A 9,735-nucleotide genomic window follows, 5' to 3' on the forward strand; every position below is an offset into this window, starting at 1 on the left:
GGCAGTGGGGCCGTCTGCCCAGGGTGAGAGGATGCTGCTGGTTTCCTGAGCATCTGCTGGGTCCCAGGCACTGCTCTGAGGGCTTCCTGCCTGTCTCTACATTCCTGGGAGGCAGGTACTGTTACTATTCCCATTTTACAGATGAAGAAACTGAGACACAGAGAGGCCTAAGGGACTCACCCAAAGTCACGCTGCGAGTAAGTGGTGGCATGAGAATTTGAGGGGGGTCTGACATCACAGTCTGCCTCCCCAGCCACCTCCCCTGCTGCCTCCTCGCCAGATGTTTGACGTCAGGCTGTTTGTGTCCTACCAGGTACAGGAGAACGGCAGGAAAGGGGGGAGGAGGCAGGCAAAGAGTTCTGGGAATATTTTTATCTTATCAGGAAGATCTGTTTTCCCACTGAGCTTGCAAACTGCATCTCACATTCCAGACTTTAAGACAGGAAGTCATACCAAGGAAGAGGGTTGGCATTTGTCGGTGGGGATGGGGGATGTTGGGCCAGGAGGCTGTGGGAGGGTGGCCAGCCCAGTCCACAGAGAGCCCCTGGGATTGTGGGGACTGGCAGAGCCCACGCCCAAAACTGTGAGGGGCAGCAGCCAAGCTCCTGACATTTTGGAGAAACCAGGGTCCAAGACTGTCCCACCCACACGAGAAGGGCACAGACGCATCATGGGCAGGGCAACAGGGCGTACACAGCACGGGCCTTTGCTCACTGACCTAGCATATATATTGGATGTACTTTTAAAAAAAATTACAAAATGAATTTACGCTTCTTATAAAATAAATGCAAAGAGCTCGAAAAACAAAGAAGGTCTCTTCACCCACCCTCCATGTCCTATAGCCGAGGACCCACAGTGAATACAGCACACATTGCCATCCCCCCCCCTTTTATTGTCTTTTCCCTCCACTTTACAGATCACGAAAATGAGGTTCAGAGAGGTTAACCAATTAACCCAAGGCCACACAGGTAGCAAGTGGACATGCACCTGAGGTCTGATCTGAGGGCCTGAACCATCCACCACCAGTCAAGACAGCTGGTCTACCCATGAGCTGAGAAAGGCAGCCAGCAGTCAGTGTTGTCATTACGGGGCTGTCATTCCCACGATTCAGGTGCCGGGTGTTACCGACTCGAGGCAGCCAGGGCTGCTGCACAGAGTGGCACCCATCTGCATGCCCTGCTCTGCCCTCGGCTGGTTGCTCCTCTCCTTCCACCCCCAGGATAGCACCAGGAAGCATCGTCCCATCTCTTGGTGAAGACACTGCCCCCGTCCCCCAAGCCCTGGTGGCCTCTCATTGGCTGACGAGCTTCTGAGCCCTGTCTCAGGCAGGAGTGTGGGTCCTTCTGGCTTTTTGGTGAAAGCTACGGGGCTGGGTCCCATGTCTGCGGGGGGCCCTCCTCTGGGCACCGACTGTGACGTGGACATTGGCAACCTAGGGTGAATTAGGGAAGACTGCGTGCCCCCTGGAACCCCTGCCCACGGCCTCTTTGTGCATGGGGCCTCTAAAGGCAGAGTCTCCTGGGTGCCCTTGACTCTCCCCGAGTCAGCTCGTGGCTTCTGGGTGAGCGCTGAGACCCAGACATCACCAGGCTTGGCCCAGGGAGGGGAGGCCGACTGTGGGCTCTGGAAGGATCCAGACCTCGAATGTTGAAACTGAAGGTGTGCTCGAAATCGGCCCCTTTCCCTTTGCCATTAAGAAGACAAGTCCTTGCTGGAGTCCTCACTGAAATCTGGTACAAATGTCTTCTCTTGGAGCCACTTGGGTGGGGAGACAGTTTTTCAACCGTCAGCGATCTTTTAGTTAAAAAAAAAAAAAAAAAAAAAGGCAAACTTTCCAGTCCTGTTCTACCTGGAATACATTTTCTCCTGGGGGGCCCCTCCCCAGGCTTCTGCAGTTCTCTGTCAACACGGAAAAGCCAGCCCCCTCCCTAGCCGCAGGCAGCTGAATGGAGCAGTTCTTCGCTCCTTCGAAGGAAATATTTCCATGGAGTTGGGCCAAGAAAACCCCTCGCGTGAATCTGGGGCTAGCCCACGCCCAAAGCCGAGGGGGGGGGGGTGGGCAGGGCCGTGCCGTGTGGCCACCTTTTCCTGGTGTCAGCATGCGACTTTCAAAACCCAACTCGTGGCAGTGGCCTGCCTCGTCCCCTCGTCAGTGGGCTTCTCTTGGTCCCTCCCGGAGGAATGAAACCATTACAGTTCACTCTCTTACCACTTTGGAATTAGCTCGCCTCTGGGGTAGGTTGAGGAGAGCGCTTCCAGAAGGCAGGCGTGGCTTTGGGGCTGCCCCCGGCCCCTGTACCCACCCCATGCTTGAATGTCCCTGGCCCCGGACTGTGCCTTGAGCTACTTGGAAAGGGAGTCCTGAGTCTCTTGATTTTTATTTACTTATTAGAAAAACATTTCATGTTGGAGGTCCCTAAGGAAGAGGCGCAGCTGGTTAGTTTTCTTAGATTGCTGCATTTTTAAAAAATGCACATTATAAAATCAATACATGCCGGTAGAGATTTCCATAAACGCAGAAAAAAGAAAAATTACCTGAGATCTATTCACCCAGAACAATGAATGGTTTTCGGGGGCACTTGGGGGTATTACCTTTCAGCTCTTTTTCATTGGCTTTCGTCATGAAACGTATTCTTGAAGAGCAATGCCCACACTGTGTCCCCCGTACCAGGGACCCCCAGAGTCAGGCACATCCACGTGCCTGGAACCCCAGCGGTCTCCCAGGAAGTAAGCTTTATCCTTGGCCTTCTGTGAAAGGCGCTGAATTTTATTTGTCTTTGACATCTACAATCTGACAAAGTCCTCCATGAGCCTGGAACTCAGGTTTCAGGGGAGCAGAGCGCTCCTGACACTGGGGTCCTGGGTAGGAGAAGTCTGGAAGAGCACAGCCAGCCACGGGGCTCCCCACCTCCCGACCCCAGGATCACAACACACAGCAGGGACCCCCGGGACATCAACCTCGCAGGTAATGTGGTAATGAACTGTGTTTGGATAAGTGACCAGAAATAGAAGCGAGCCCCTTGCCCCAGTTCTTAAACAACAGGCTGAAAAGCGCAGACTTTCTTTTGAAGACAAAACTGAGTCCCAGAAGGGTTGTTAGCATGGGAGCGCCAGGTCACTGTGCATTCTGGGAGTCACTATCAAGTATGGGACCCCAGAAGATGGGACTGTTATTTATTCGATCATTTCCCCCAAATCCTCGACCGCTCGGCACCCAGTCTCACACCTTGTAAGAGGAATAGCAGTTGTACCTGAGGATGCCAGGCCCCCCCCCCGCCAACAGCCTCACAGGAGGACCCTCTGTATACCCCGCTGCTTCTCTGACTGTGGCTGAAGTCTATGGGGGGATAGAAGGGGGTTCAAGGATGTGTGACTTTGGGGGTTCCCATTGCCAGAGGCTGGCACTGGAACTAGAGTTTAAGAAGACCACAACATCAGCCATCACAGCTGCTACCCGGGAGGAGGCGAAAGAAGAGAGCCTGGAAAGATCTCTGGGGAATGCTACCATTTTAGGGGTACCTGGAAGTCTGGGAAGGCCTCCTTAGAGCGGCAGGCACCCCGGGGGATGCTGTTTTGTAAAAGCCCTCAGTATGGTTTTTGAGAAGAGAATGCATTTCCCCATGCCTGGGAGATGAATATAGGACCCTGTCTTCATTTCCTAGCCAAATCTTAAGATGTTTGTATACTTGCCCACAAGTATGTACATGTGGATAGGAGACTGCTCACACGGCTTGTGAGGGTTCCCAAGTATGAATTAAAAAAAGAAGAAAAATGTGTGCTTTGAATTATATCTACGTAAAAAAAAAAAAAAGAAGGCAGCATGCTAAGCCGTGTGTCTGGGACCCTGGCTCTCCTCCAGGGTTCTTCAGGAGAGCTGGGTTTCAGCATGCACAGAGAGAAAGCGAGCCACTTCTCAAACCTGGATTTCCTTGTCTGTTTTGCCCTATAGATATGAATCTGAGCCCTCAAATATCCTTCTCGAGCAAGGAAAACACGCATGACATCGCTCAGACTGAGAAACGAATTGTGTCCAAATATTACCACGGGTTTGGCTCTTTCAAGTTACTTCTTCCATCGCTTTGGACCAATAAATATTTAAGAAGTTAGGTTCTGAGCCCCAGAAAAGCCAACGGAAACATTTAAACATATGGATTTTTTTTTTTTTATTGCGGTTAAACCCTGCTCAGTACAGATTAGTTTACAGCAGTCTTTTCTCTCTTTGGTTTTTTTTTTTTTTCCTATCTTTTTCTTTCTTTCTTTCTTTATTTTAGGAAGCCAGAAGGATAAACATGTTGCTATGGAGTTCTGTTTAAAATAAAATACAATGGAAAGAAAAGCAGCATGAAGTAACCACATGGACTGCAGGATACACCTGATACTAATTACTGTCATGCAGAATGTTCTGGAAGACATTTGACTCGCCTGATGTATACATTCAAATCAAGCAGAGCAGGACTGGAAGGCTCCTTGGGGACCATCTTGTCCAACTCTTTCCTTTTTCCAGATGAGGAAATAGGGGCCCCCCGAGAGAAGGGCCTGGACATCAGCCTCCCAGCTAGGAGGCAACGGAGCTGGGATACAACCCCGCGGCGCTATTGTTGGAAGCACATACTTTCCAGGGTCCTTTACCTTGGCCTTGTCAGTAAGACCTTGAAAAAGGGGAGTTGGGCTTACTGCTTAGGAACCAGGAAGCCCAGAAAAAAAGCTTTCGATGGGAGGCGCAACCTTCCTCATGGGGCCTGACCTTGAAGAGAGAGCGGCCCACTGCAAGCCTGCAGTTTCTCCTCGCAGGGCCTCTCAGGGGCCCCAAGCAAGGCCGGGGGCTCCTCCGCATGCCTGGCGTTTCTCCTTGCAGGGCCTCCTAGGGGCCCCAACCACGGCAGGGGCTCTTGCGCATGCCTGGAGTTTCTCCTTGCAGGGCCTCCCTGGGGCCCCCCAACCAAGACCGGGGGCTCCTCCGCCAGCATCAGCTCACGTCCTTTCGCGGCTGCAGGGCGGACTCCAGGAGGCACCGTCTCTAAGACAGCCCCCAGGGACCCCGAGTGCGTAGCTCCTGTCGCTCTCGGGTGGCCACCTCGGCTCCCACGCATGCCGCCCACGCGCGGAGGGCTTGCGGGAGCCCCCGTGACAATGGGCACCTCTCGCCTCTGCCCCCGGCAGGCTAGCAACCGGGCCTGCCCGCGTCTGATTGGCAGCGCGGGCTTGACGACAGGGGCTCCTGGCCGCTGATTGGTCCGAGCCCAATTCGGCTGTTTCCTAGCTATTAATACCGAGGCTAATAAACGTCCTCCTGTTGACTGGGATGCTCGGAGCCATGATTTTTTGAGGCTTTCTTGACGTCGGCGGCTGGTGCGGGCCTATCAGCCTCGCGAGTCCTGCTGGGGGCCTCTAGTCTCTGGGGCGCCTCGCTTGCTCCCCAGCTGAAAATGGGGTGTTCTTTTTTGCCCTCACATGATGTGACATGTTAAGGGTGCCCCTCGCGATGCCCCCTAAAGTCCGCTTTCTCTACATCTCCCCAGTAGCGCACCGGTGCATCTATAAACGAGGCTCTCGCCCACGGCTCGGGGTCTCGCGTGACCTGGTGGTCCATTTTCGTCTTCCTGTCACTAGCTGTGGGGTTACAAATAGCCCTGGAGTCTCCCGTCTATGTTCCAGCCCCCTCACAGGATCTCTGGGCATGGGGGGCTCGCTCTGACGCTGCTCTGAACCGCCCCCCCCCCCAAGAAGTGCGGGGGAACTGGTCTAACTTGATACCCCCGCGGGGCCCCTCTGCCTTTCCCCTTTGGGACCCATCACTCATTCTCACCCCTCTTCTGTCACCAGGCGCTTCATCCTTGCCCTCCCGGCTGCCACCCACCTGTCACCCTAAGATAGATCCTTAGTCCCTTTCAACAGCATTTTGACCTTTGCGAGAGGACATTTGATTGACGGCCCTGCTCGCTCTGCCACTCAGTGCCCGGCAGAGCTGCCGAAGGCGCCACCTGTGGAGGATTAACTCTCATGTGCCAAGTCCCGGAGCACGAGGCCACACAGCTATGCTCTGCCGCCACATGTGTCGCTGCCCGTTTCCCCGAGGCGGTGCGCGGGGTGGGGGTGTGGGCGGGGGAGTGGTTTTCAAAGCGTATGAGTGGGGGGATCATCTCAGGTTGGGGGTACCCCATGGATCGCTATATGGGACACAGTCGTCCTCAAAAAGTACTTTTCCTAGAGGGACACGGCTCATTTCTCGATTCTTTTTACAACCTCTGTTAGGGGGTGCCCCCTTCTTAACGTGGAGGAAACGACCCCGTGGCAGCAAAAGGGACCTTGCGGGGTCTGGGTACACAGGTTGTCAGCGGCAGAGCCGGGAACTCAAACGCTGTTTTTTTCTGACGCAAAGATGCTGTGCCGAGTCTGCCGTGTCGAAGAGAACCAATCAGAAATGGACGGGTGGGCTAAAAGGGGGGTGCCAGCCGCCGACTTACATTTGGATACTGGTTATCTTGCTTGGGGCATTTTATTTTCCAAAGAAAAGCAGAAAGCATCATTTTCTTTCCCTAAGCCGCATCCTCGGATAGAAGTTCCGAAATAGCCAGGTGTGTGGCTCTGCGTCCCCCAGCGCCCCAGCTTTACCCCGGCCCGCCTGGGGGAACCATCCCCGGTGCCGTTCTCCCGGCAAACTGTGCACACCGATCACCCTGCTTGGCGAGCGGGGCTCACGTAGGGAAAAAGCACCAGCGAACACAGGGTGTTGGTCATGGCGGCGAGGGGCACTGCGGCAGAATTTTTTCCTCTTCTTTGCTGCAACCTGGGTGCGGCTAGAGCAATTTGTCATAGAATCTGGGGGGCTCATTTTTCCGGCCAATCACTTTTGGAGAAATGAGCGCATTGCAGCAGAATGCGCTGACGTCAGAGACCACCCCTTCTGCGCCTCCATATAAACCCCACCCAGCCAGCCCCTAGCGCAGACGGCGGAGAGCTGGGATGGAGCGCGCCTTGGCCCGCTGGCCGTGGCTGCAGCTCCTCGGGAGAACCGGGGCGCCCACGCGAGAATCTCCCCACCTGGTGAGTGGTTGGCCATCCTTGCCTAAAAGGATGTGCAAAAGGATGACTACACCCCCTTCTGGGTTGGGCTCTGTCCTCCTGGACATGCTGAAAGGCAGACGCCAGACGCCGAGGACCTTCTCCTGAAGGCGGCCACCTCGCCTGGTCCCCGAGGGTCGGCACTGAAATTCTGTCAGGAAGAAAAATTTCGAGGCACATTTTCCTGGGGGGGAAATCAGGGCCCCTTACTTGTCCAGTCGTCGCGGTAGGCTGGGTGGTAGGGGCTTAAATTAAGATGAGTAGGAGGAATCAGATCCAAACCCTCTCGGAATCCAGGGTACCGCAGTCGCTGGGGTCCAAAACCCAGATTTTCTGTGTTTGAAGCCACCGTTAGAATCACGAATGGTGGGAGATATGGCGCCGGATGCACTCTGCATGCCCCACGAATTAGGGGGGGAAAGCACCCGAAAAAAAGAGTCTCCCGGACATACTTCCCTCTAGTTTTTTGGCCGGATTCTTGGTGGCCCGTAGGCGTGAGGAGCTGAGGCTCCTGTCCGCGAGGGATCCCTGAGCCGAGTCCACACAGGTTCAGTGCAGAGCAGAGTCCGGCCACATTCCAGAGTGAAATTGCTAACTGATGTCATTCGGCGTCACCCTGATCTACCACTTTAATATTGGGGAGATATGGCGCCCGAGTGCGGATCTGGCCGAAGCCCCCTAGGATCAGTTTCACAGAGAAGGACGGCTGTTGGGGTCAAGTAATTGGGGGCGCAGGCAAAACACAAGTAAGGGGTGGGTTGGGGTGGACAGAAGGCCGTGTCTTTGCGTCTGGGAGAGACGAATCCAGAGGGAAGAGAGAAATACAGAAAAGGGGGGCGTGCGGGGGGCATCTGGGCGCTGGGAGCTGGAACTTGGGGGTCGAGGGTCTTTTCAGCGTTGCGTGATGGTCGCTGGAAGCTTCTGACGTGTTGCAGCTTTTTGACGTTTGATAAAGTTGCGTTTTGCTGTTTCCTTTGTCCCTGTCAAGCCCCCCCATGCCGCCCCCTCCCCACTCTGGGCCGGCAGGCTTGGGGAGGGGGGGTGCGCGCGCGCGAGCGGGTTGCTACGTGGCAGGTTTCTAGAAGGTTTTCTCGCTGGCCGCCAGAGGGCGCTGGTGGCACTGCGGAATTTTGGGGGGCGGGGTGGGGAGGGGAGGTGGCCTTTGTTCTCCTGCTGGAGGGGGTCGTGCGCGGGATTTACTGGAGAATTCTGGATTCATTTACCTAAGGGGGAAATATTTTAAGATGCCAGGGTTCACGGGGAAGAGAGGCTGCAGGATTCGCGCTGGGCAGAGATGCCGTGATCCGCGTTGGTTGCGCGACTTAGGGTGTCGTGGAAGAGCGTGGACGCAGATCAGTTTATTTCAATTGATGTTGGTTTAGGGGGTCTTAGGAAGACGTGGCTCATTTGAGTAGGCTGAAGAGGGCTGGTAAAATGGTTAATTAGGCGCTATCGTGAGGGGTCTTGGCGAAGAACGGAGGCGAGATTGGGGGGGGTCGTTGGTTGTCTGGATGATATTAGACGATTTTGGCCGTCTTTATATTTCCTAAGGTTGTCATATTTTGTATCATGTGTCCTGAGACCACAAAAGTGACTGAAAACGGTGTATTGAGAACTGGCCCTTTATAATTTTAATTAATTTATCTTTAATTGGATTTACCGAAGGTCGGGACCAAGATCTCTCTGTTTTTGCTTATTAAAAGTGGAATCGTGTTCTGGAAAGATCCTTCTGGCGAGTGTCTCTCTGGTGTAGGGTGACCCCCCCCCACAGTTAGGGGGGCGCAGAAGGCCCCCTGGGCTTGTGTGGTAGTGCTGCCCGAAGTCCACAGGTGGATTCTGGCTAGTGATGGCGGGCGTGGCGTTTAGGGGACATGGTGGCCCTGCGTGATGGGCTGGGGTGGGCTGTGCCCCCCCCCCCCCCCGGCCAGAGACCTGTTGGGCAGCCCCCCGCCCATCCTACGCCAGCTGTGTCCCTGGCAGCTGCGGGCCAGGCGCGGGCGGGGGCGCGGGAGGCTCCGGCGAGGCGCGCGCTGCAGGTGGCTGTGCTCTTGGGCTCTGGATGCTGGCCGGACGCCCCCTAGCGGTCTGTGCCTGCAAATGGCTGTCGGCCCGCTAAACGGGCCTTCAGGTTGCGCATGCGCACACAGCTAACACTTGTGCCCTGTCAGTCAAGTCTTCCTTACCCCCTCCCACTTCTCTCCCTCCTCCCCCTTCCGCTTCTCTCCCTCCTCCCCCTCCCGTTTCTCCTCTTCCCCCTCCCCTCCCGTTTTCCTCATTCCTACTTTCCCCTCCCCTTCCTCTCTCCCGTTCCCTCCCCCTCCTCCCTCCTGCCTCCTCTCTCCATACCCTTCCCTCTTCCCTCTCAACCCCTCCCACCTCCCTCCTCTCTCCTACTCCCCCCTCCCTCTCCCTCTGACTGTCCCCTCCCTCTCTCTGCTGTTCCTTGTGCTGGCCATTAGAGGTCATTAAGATGGTTTCTAATCTGGCCCCCTCCGGTGCCATAGGGCCTCTCTTCAGGGATGACATCATCCGTTCGCCTTGTCTTCAAGGACCACCTCTCCATGCCAAGCTGTTGCCAAGCTGCTTGCGGCTCGTCTCCACCTCATGGTACCTAACCCCTCCTGTGGCTGTTTATACCCAACATGGTGGGCACAATTCCCCATCCCTGCCGCC

The 9,735-nt window shown here is 55.3% G+C and overlaps 1 protein-coding gene across 7 annotated transcripts in view; it reads left to right on the forward strand.

Moving 5' to 3' along the window:
• The first annotated feature begins 6,919 nt into the window (after positions 1-6,919).
• The window catches only part of LOC106839652 (serine/arginine repetitive matrix protein 1-like), a 34,958-nt gene continuing 32,142 nt past the window's right edge, over positions 6,920-9,735 (forward strand). For 5 of the 7 annotated variants that reach the window (XR_011504795.1, XR_006530414.2, XR_011504796.1 and 2 more), the window contains exons 1-2: positions 6,920-7,044; positions 9,567-9,669. The gene's annotated coding sequence lies outside the window, so the exon portion shown is untranslated. Of the gene's footprint in view, positions 7,045-9,566; positions 9,708-9,735 lie in introns of all 7 variants that reach the window. The other 2 variants (XR_011504794.1, XR_011504797.1) reach the window with 2 other exon arrangements.

This window comes from Equus asinus, chromosome 7, assembly GCF_041296235.1.
Source record: "Equus asinus isolate D_3611 breed Donkey chromosome 7, EquAss-T2T_v2, whole genome shotgun sequence".
NCBI lineage: Eukaryota > Metazoa > Chordata > Mammalia > Perissodactyla > Equidae > Equus > Equus asinus.